At 35.6% G+C, this 7,150-nt stretch overlaps 1 long non-coding RNA gene across 1 annotated transcript; it reads left to right on the forward strand.

The window, feature by feature from the left end:
• Nucleotides 1–97: 97 nt before the first annotated feature.
• On the forward strand, nt 98–4,393 carry LOC132302675 (uncharacterized). The gene is made up of 3 exons (XR_009480893.1): nt 98–186; nt 3,729–3,861; nt 3,963–4,393. It is a non-coding gene; the product is annotated as an uncharacterized LOC132302675 (long non-coding RNA).
• The last annotated feature ends 2,757 nt before the right edge of the window (nt 4,394–7,150 follow it).

Raw genomic sequence — 7,150 nt, forward strand, 5'->3', positions numbered from 1 at the left:
ATTTTTTCTGGTACTGTATCATCCAATAAGATGAGGCCACGTCACTTAACTTTGGACTTGTTGGTCTTTTAGCTCACCAGCTCTTTTCTTCCTCTCTCGTTCTCTGTTTCTTGCTCGTTCTTTTCCTCTCTGTTAAGACTTCTCGCTCTAATGCTTGGGGTTAGACACAGAAACAGAAATTCAAAGGTTAGCCCCTCTCCCTCTCTCTCTCTCTCTCTATATATATATATATATATATATTTCTATTTACTCAAATTACTCTGATAGTCTCTCTATTGATAACAGTATTTTTATTTGATTTGATTTTTACTACTTGAATTCTCTTAGAATGAAACTAGAAATTTGGAAATTATTACTTGTTTTGCTGATTTGTATGGAAATTGGGAATTAACACTGGAGTCCTTGATCTCTGTGAGCATTAATCTTTACGATTGGATTTTATATTGCATAGGGTTTAGGATTACACACACACACAAAGAGTAGAGAGAGAACTAGAAGACTAGTATAGCCAATTTTTTTGTTTATTTATTTGTTTGTGCTGTTTTTCATTTTTCCCTAAATGCATGAATCAATTCTATTGTTGTTGGAAAAATTAAATATTTATAAAAGATGGTTAAAAATATTTTTTTTAAAAAAAATAGAATGAATTTAGTACAACATTATACGTTGCAATGGTAAAAGGATGGTGAGCATGAAAATGTTGATACTTACATGGAAATAAAGGGAAATGGTTTGTAGACACTACACATGTTCCATCGTCTCTGGCACCCAGAGTTGAACTTACATTTTGGTAATGGCTTCCTTTAGGCTTTTATAATGATAAAATTGCATTAGTGTGAATGGTAGGATTTACATTTTTGTAATCATCGTCTTGAATGGCACTCGGTAGGCAAGACTAGTACAACGTAAAGGCCTCGTTATCATCTCGAGTGGAATGAATTAAGTTGGTAATGACATCAGTTGTCGTTTGGGCTATAAAATCAAAAGCTAGAAGTACTAATTTACTTCATTCAGTCCCAAATCTTGTTCCCAAATCTTTCTTGGATTGCAACTAAAGAAATCAAGAATGGACTCACTGGTTGTTGGAATCACCTTCACATAAAGGTGGTGGTGGTTTGGGAAACAAGATTTTCGAGATCAATGCAAGATTGGGAGTTTTAAAATACATGAACTCTGTACCTTCCTATTGTTGTCGTGACCAAGAACATTATCTATGTTGCTCAGTAGAGTGTAATGGGAAATTTGTGGCGATATCAAATTATAAGCTGCTTTGTGGTGGAGGCAGAGTGGATTGCCCTCTGAAGGAATTTAGCTGGTAAAAGTGTCCTTTTAAAGCAGGTCAGTAGAACATAATGGTTGTTGTGAGTTCATATTATAAGCTGCTTTGTGAGAGAGGCAAGCTGGCAAAGTGGTTTCTTCTGGAAGGCATTTGGCAATTGATAGTGTCCTCGAGGTCTCTGTTGTTGTTTGAATTGCGGCTCCAAAGGCTATCTTGACTAGGAATTTGGGGGAAAGTAGGAAGAAGCTTTCTGACTGGTGTTGCATGTGAATAGACTGTTAGTCATCTTCTGTTACATAATCATGTGGTCAGAAATCTTTGGAGCATGGTGCTGTCCATTTTTTGGACTTCATTGGGTTATGTTGTGCTCTTCTAAAAATTTGGTGATTTGCTAGTCAAACTGTTGTGTTTGGAAGAATTGAAGCCAAGCATCGCTCAGTGCTGCTTCATATTCTTTGTTGAGCATATAGAGAGATGAATGAATAGACAGACTTTTTAGGATACTGATCCCAATTTTTGGTTTTAGCAAGTGTCAAGCTGCCCATCCATAGAGTCACAAATGCTATGCCTAGTTCTCTTTAGTTCTGGATTACATGAATGTTACCGGATTTTTTATGTTTTTCTATAATTTTGTATAAAAGTTGAATAGTTTGAGTAGTTATGATTGTTGATGCTAGGGATGGCAATGGGGCGGGGCGGGGATCTCATTCCCCATCCCCGGTAATTTTTTTCATCCCCATCCCCATCCGCCCTCCATTCCCCATCCCTGCCCTGCAATTTCCTTCCCTGCTTAATATACACTATAATTTTTTTAACAAATAATTTTTCTTATTTTCAGAAGTATGTTTATATATACTTAATATAATTTAGTAATATATCATTATATATAAGGGTCTTTTAGTAAATGTACACCCTAAACGGCGGGGCAGGTACCCTATCCCATCCCCGCCGACCTGCCAAGGATGGGGAATTTGCCATCCCTAGTTGATGCTTAAATATACATTGAGTGAACATGCCGGCATAGGTTGTTCTTCCTTTGACACCTTCAGTGAATACTTAAACTTATTAAAGGAGAAAATTTGTTTCATTTATTCACTTGTCCTCAAAAAGATTTGAATGTGAAGCAAAAGACAAGCTTTTATCTTTTTGACAGAGTAGGACAGCATAGATTCAAATTTTATCTAGTTAACAATTATGAAAATAGTAGTTATCCACAAGAGTGGTAGTGGAGTCTTTTTTTTGTTTTTTTCCCTCTCCATTTCCTATTTGGGAGAGTGGTGAGGGTAAAATCCATTTTTATTGCACGGCACACTCAACCCACATATCCATTTATTTATTTTTAGAGTTTTCAGATTTCATGTTATGTCATAAATTGGGATTTTAGGAAAATCCTTTTGAAGTTTCCTCTGCATTTTTATGAATGTTCATGGTTTCTCTTTTCGTTTTCCCCCTTTTCTCTTTCTTTGGTAAAGAAAGAGCATTTTCGTTTACATGGATGTCCAAATCAATTTTTTTTTTTTGCTTTTATTATTATTTTTTTCTTTCTAAAATGACAAGGCAGGCATCATAATGCAATTTAATGCAGATGCTGAAAAGTTTGAAAGTGTGCAAAGCGTATGCCATTAGTTAATGTCATCAAAACTTCTTAATGCAAATGATTTCACACTATTGTATAATAGTATATTAATTCAATACTTCTATAAATTATGTTATGATTTTCAATTTTTTCATTTTTCAGAAATAATTAATTATTACAATATAGAGTATTATATACACGGAAAACACAAATAGATTTTCAGTTGGTATGTTCTCTCTCTCTCTCTCCTTTGAACTAATCTAATGTTTAAATGACTCGAATGGAGGAGATCTGGAATGCATTTAACGACTTGACTGGGCTTCAGTTTTGATATTAGCTTTAAATGTCTGCTTACTACAATATCACATGAATCTATTATTGGTTGAGATTCAGAAGCTTCTTGATGAGCTCATGAGAAGCAAGGTGGATGAGATGAAGCTGAAGGAAGTTGAAATCAACCACATGGAGTAAGAACTCTGAAAATGAGAGAGAGAGAGAGAGAGAGAGAGAGGGGCAGTTGTTGATTATTTAGTATTGAGATCGTTGGTTGTAGCGTTCAATTCTATCACGAGAGTAGATATGACTGAGTACTTGGGTTGTGAGATTGTTGGTTTGTAGTGTTCAGTTATATTCTTGTTCTTTGCCGAAACTCTTTAGACAACATCCCTTGCTTTTTATGCATCTGAAGTTGTTTGATGATTCTACGGAATGAAAACATAAGATTCATATAGCCAACATCAAATAGTCGAGAAAAGGCTTTGGTTGTTGTCACTGTTTAAGTTGTTTGACAATTTTGAACTTATTTCTTATTCAAGATGAAAGGATATTACATCGGTATTACATTTTCTTATTAATATATTCCTAATTTTTTAGGATGCGCCTTAGCGGAACAACAATGTTGCTCCATTGTGACCTAGAGAGGTCACAAGTTCGAAACCGGAAACAGCCTCTCCATGTGGAGATAAGGCTGCATACGTCTAATGCTCCCCATACCTCGCAACTGACGGTAGCCTCATTCAATGTGTTAGCACTTTTTTTATATTACCATTTTTTTTTCCCCGGAAGGTTATATTACCAAATTTTCAGAAGAGTGGTGTATGATTGCAGGTTGTAGAAAGTGACTTCCACTATGCTTGTCAGCACCAAAAAGTCAGTGTTGATTCCTCTCTTCAGAAGAAGTTGAAAGGGTGTGTATGAGATGGCAATGGCCAATTTTTGCTCTGACAGTTTTGTACCACCTTGGGACCAATATAATACCTGCACTCAATCCAGACTAACTACGAAGCAAGATTGGCTGAATTTGATGTACTTGAGTAATGATGGGTGGTGTGTATTATTGTAGTGATAAGGCTCTAAGTAATCAAATGGGTGAAGCCCTACTATTGTCACAGGTTGGTCTGTTTTCATGTGTTTATAAATGAGTTGGTGGTCCTCTAATTTCCAAGGGCTATCAATTCTGGGACAATGTTGTATTAGAGAGGCTTGTAAATTATGCTCACTTCCAAAAGCATTTTAGAGAAATCAGTCATTTGGTCCAACTCAGTTTGAAATGTTACTTTTTCTCCTGAAATTTTGTACTTATTGTTTGGATTGAGATTAATCTTTTGAGCCAATCATATATGAAATCAAGCACGTGTCGAGTTGGTCCATAAAAATCGGAGAATTGTGATCTATTGGATCCAATCACGGAATGTGGTTCATAGCACCAATGAAAACTATTCTAGATAACCCCAAGGGGTTGTTGGCAGTGGCAAGGTCACTTGGTGCATTAGGTTTGAGTTTCGACTTTTACTGAGTGCAAACAATTTTTTGGAAAATTACGCTTCCGCGGCTACGCTATACGATTTACCCAACCCGGGTGGAGAGGTGTCATTCCTATGTCCTTGGAGATTAGTAGGGGCGAAACCCCAGAATTTAGATTTGAGGTTCTACTCCCACTGGGTGCAAGCAATTCTTTGAGATTATGCTTCCGCGGCTATACTCTGTGACTTACCCAGTCCGAGTGGAGAGGTGCCCTTCCTATGTCCTTGGAGATTAGTGGGGGCGAAACCCCAAAATTCTAGATTAATTTGTATAAACTCGAGTGTTGATATAATGTGTTTCTTTACCTGAACTTTTGAATAATTTTCATAAATGGTATTAGAATTTTGTTTCCATGTAACTTTATTGTGCAGAAAGTAGGCATAAAATAAATAATCTTTATGAAAATGTTTGAACAATTGCACTTATGATGTGTATAGTTTGTTTTTGTATTTGTAATATATATTTTTTAAATGACTAATCTAATTGAATTTTTTTTTGTTTCATGCATATTGCATTTACAACTTTATTAATCTCAATTCCCAAATAGCATCTGTAAGTAAACATTGCAAGGATGGTGGTAGAAGGGGCTCCATAGGTGATAAGAGTGTCAGGTGGTGCACTCTCTCAACCACTCACATAAACTGCTTAGACAAATATACATACATATATACTATATAACATACTACAGAACATATATATATATATATTATATAGTACTGTATATTAATGAGTTTCAACAAAAATCTTTTATTGATTTTTCTTTTAAATCATATTAAAAACTAACAATTTGGGAATGAGTGAGCAGAGAACATTTGATTTATTTTTGGTATATGCAACATTAAATGATAAGGAAGTAATAAATGACTTTTAATAATCAAATGAGGCCAAAACTGGAACAAGGAGGATAGATAGTGACTTTTCAGCCTTTGAGGCCTGGCAAAGGAAATATAGTGTGGCTAAAAATATATCCGTAGCCTGTCTCAGCCTCCTCCACCTTCCCCATTGAGATGCCAGTGGTCCAAACTGCAGAAGTCCCCAGCATTCATTAACCCATTGTCTCCTTTAGTGCTCTCTCTCTCTCTCTCTCTGTATGTATACACACACATATACACACTAATATATATACACACTAATACACACACACACACACACATATATGAAAAGTTGGTTCCAATACTGACCTTTTACAAAATTTCCTGATTTTTGAGTTAACTCCATTTCCTTTTAAGGAAAAGTCACTATCCAAGAGCTTTTTTTTTTTTTTCAAAAGAATAACAATGTCAAGTATTTACAAATACACCAACTATTCTGAGCCCAAAGAGAAAATAAGATTGGCACACAGGCATATAGTCCATGTTAAACCTTAACTTCAAAGGGTGTTATACACACTACAAAGTATAAAAATTTGGGAATTTATAAGAAAACATGGAATGAGGCTTGCATGCCTCTCAAATTGAACAAGCAACAAGAGGGTTCTTGTAAAAACCCAATTAATTAAGACATAACCTTCTGTGATTTATTGGGAGATTAGTGCAAGACTGAGTAGAATTAAATAAATAAAAAAACATTTATGGCCAATTTATGTAATTAAACTTTTAAATGTTCATTACTAAATATAACGTTACTCTTTAGAGTCTCACAATACTCTCTTTTGTTTCTTACAATTTCATGTGTATCTGGTGTGCGGAATTCATTATCGAACAATATTAGCAAATGGAACACGTGTGAGTGTATGTTGGCATTCGTCTAATACGAGTGCAGTCGTCTCCTCGCATCTCGTGTGTGTCTTATATAATATAATATTATTGTGCGAATCCTAATTCACACACGTGTAAGCGTTTACACGTACAATATTAGGGATACTGCCTAATACCGACTGTACCGTAAAAAACTTGTATTTATGACCTAGCTCTGCCAAATTGACTTATGGTTAGGAATATATATAACTTAGTAAAGTTGAGTAATGGAGTGTCCGAACATCACACGACACATGTAGCAAGCAAAGTTGACATGCTGGTCCATTTCTCACCAGTTATTTTGAGATAAATCAGGGTTGGAAATGAATGAGATGATTTGACTTGAGATTGAACCTTAGGATAATATTCTTGGCTAAATCTCTCAATCCCAATTGAGAATTACTCATAGTCCATCCCAAACCCCATTTAAAGCCGAGCAAAGTACTCAACTCTCTAAAAGCCCTCTCAGAGTCCCAGTGTCAATCTCTTGTCTTTTCTCTCATCTTTACTTTAGGAGCTGTCAAAAAACCCAACAAGCCCAAACCAGAACAAGTCACCCAGAGATAAAAACTCATATTTGTCTTGCATGCATTTACATGCATCTCTATGTACTATGCATGGAAATTGGTCCCCCACACCCTTATAAACCCTAACCCTAACCCTAACCCTAACCCTAACCCTAACCCTGACCCTAACCCTATAGCCATATGTAATTATACTAATAAATATTGAGAATCAATCTCTGATGGAGAGAAT

The sequence above is a fragment of the Cornus florida genome, unplaced genomic scaffold (assembly GCF_030987335.1).
Source record: "Cornus florida cultivar Cherokee Brave unplaced genomic scaffold, ASM3098733v1 CherokeeBrave_3.0.0_Hap2_Chr04, whole genome shotgun sequence".
Classification (NCBI taxonomy): Eukaryota; Viridiplantae; Streptophyta; class Magnoliopsida; order Cornales; family Cornaceae; genus Cornus; species Cornus florida.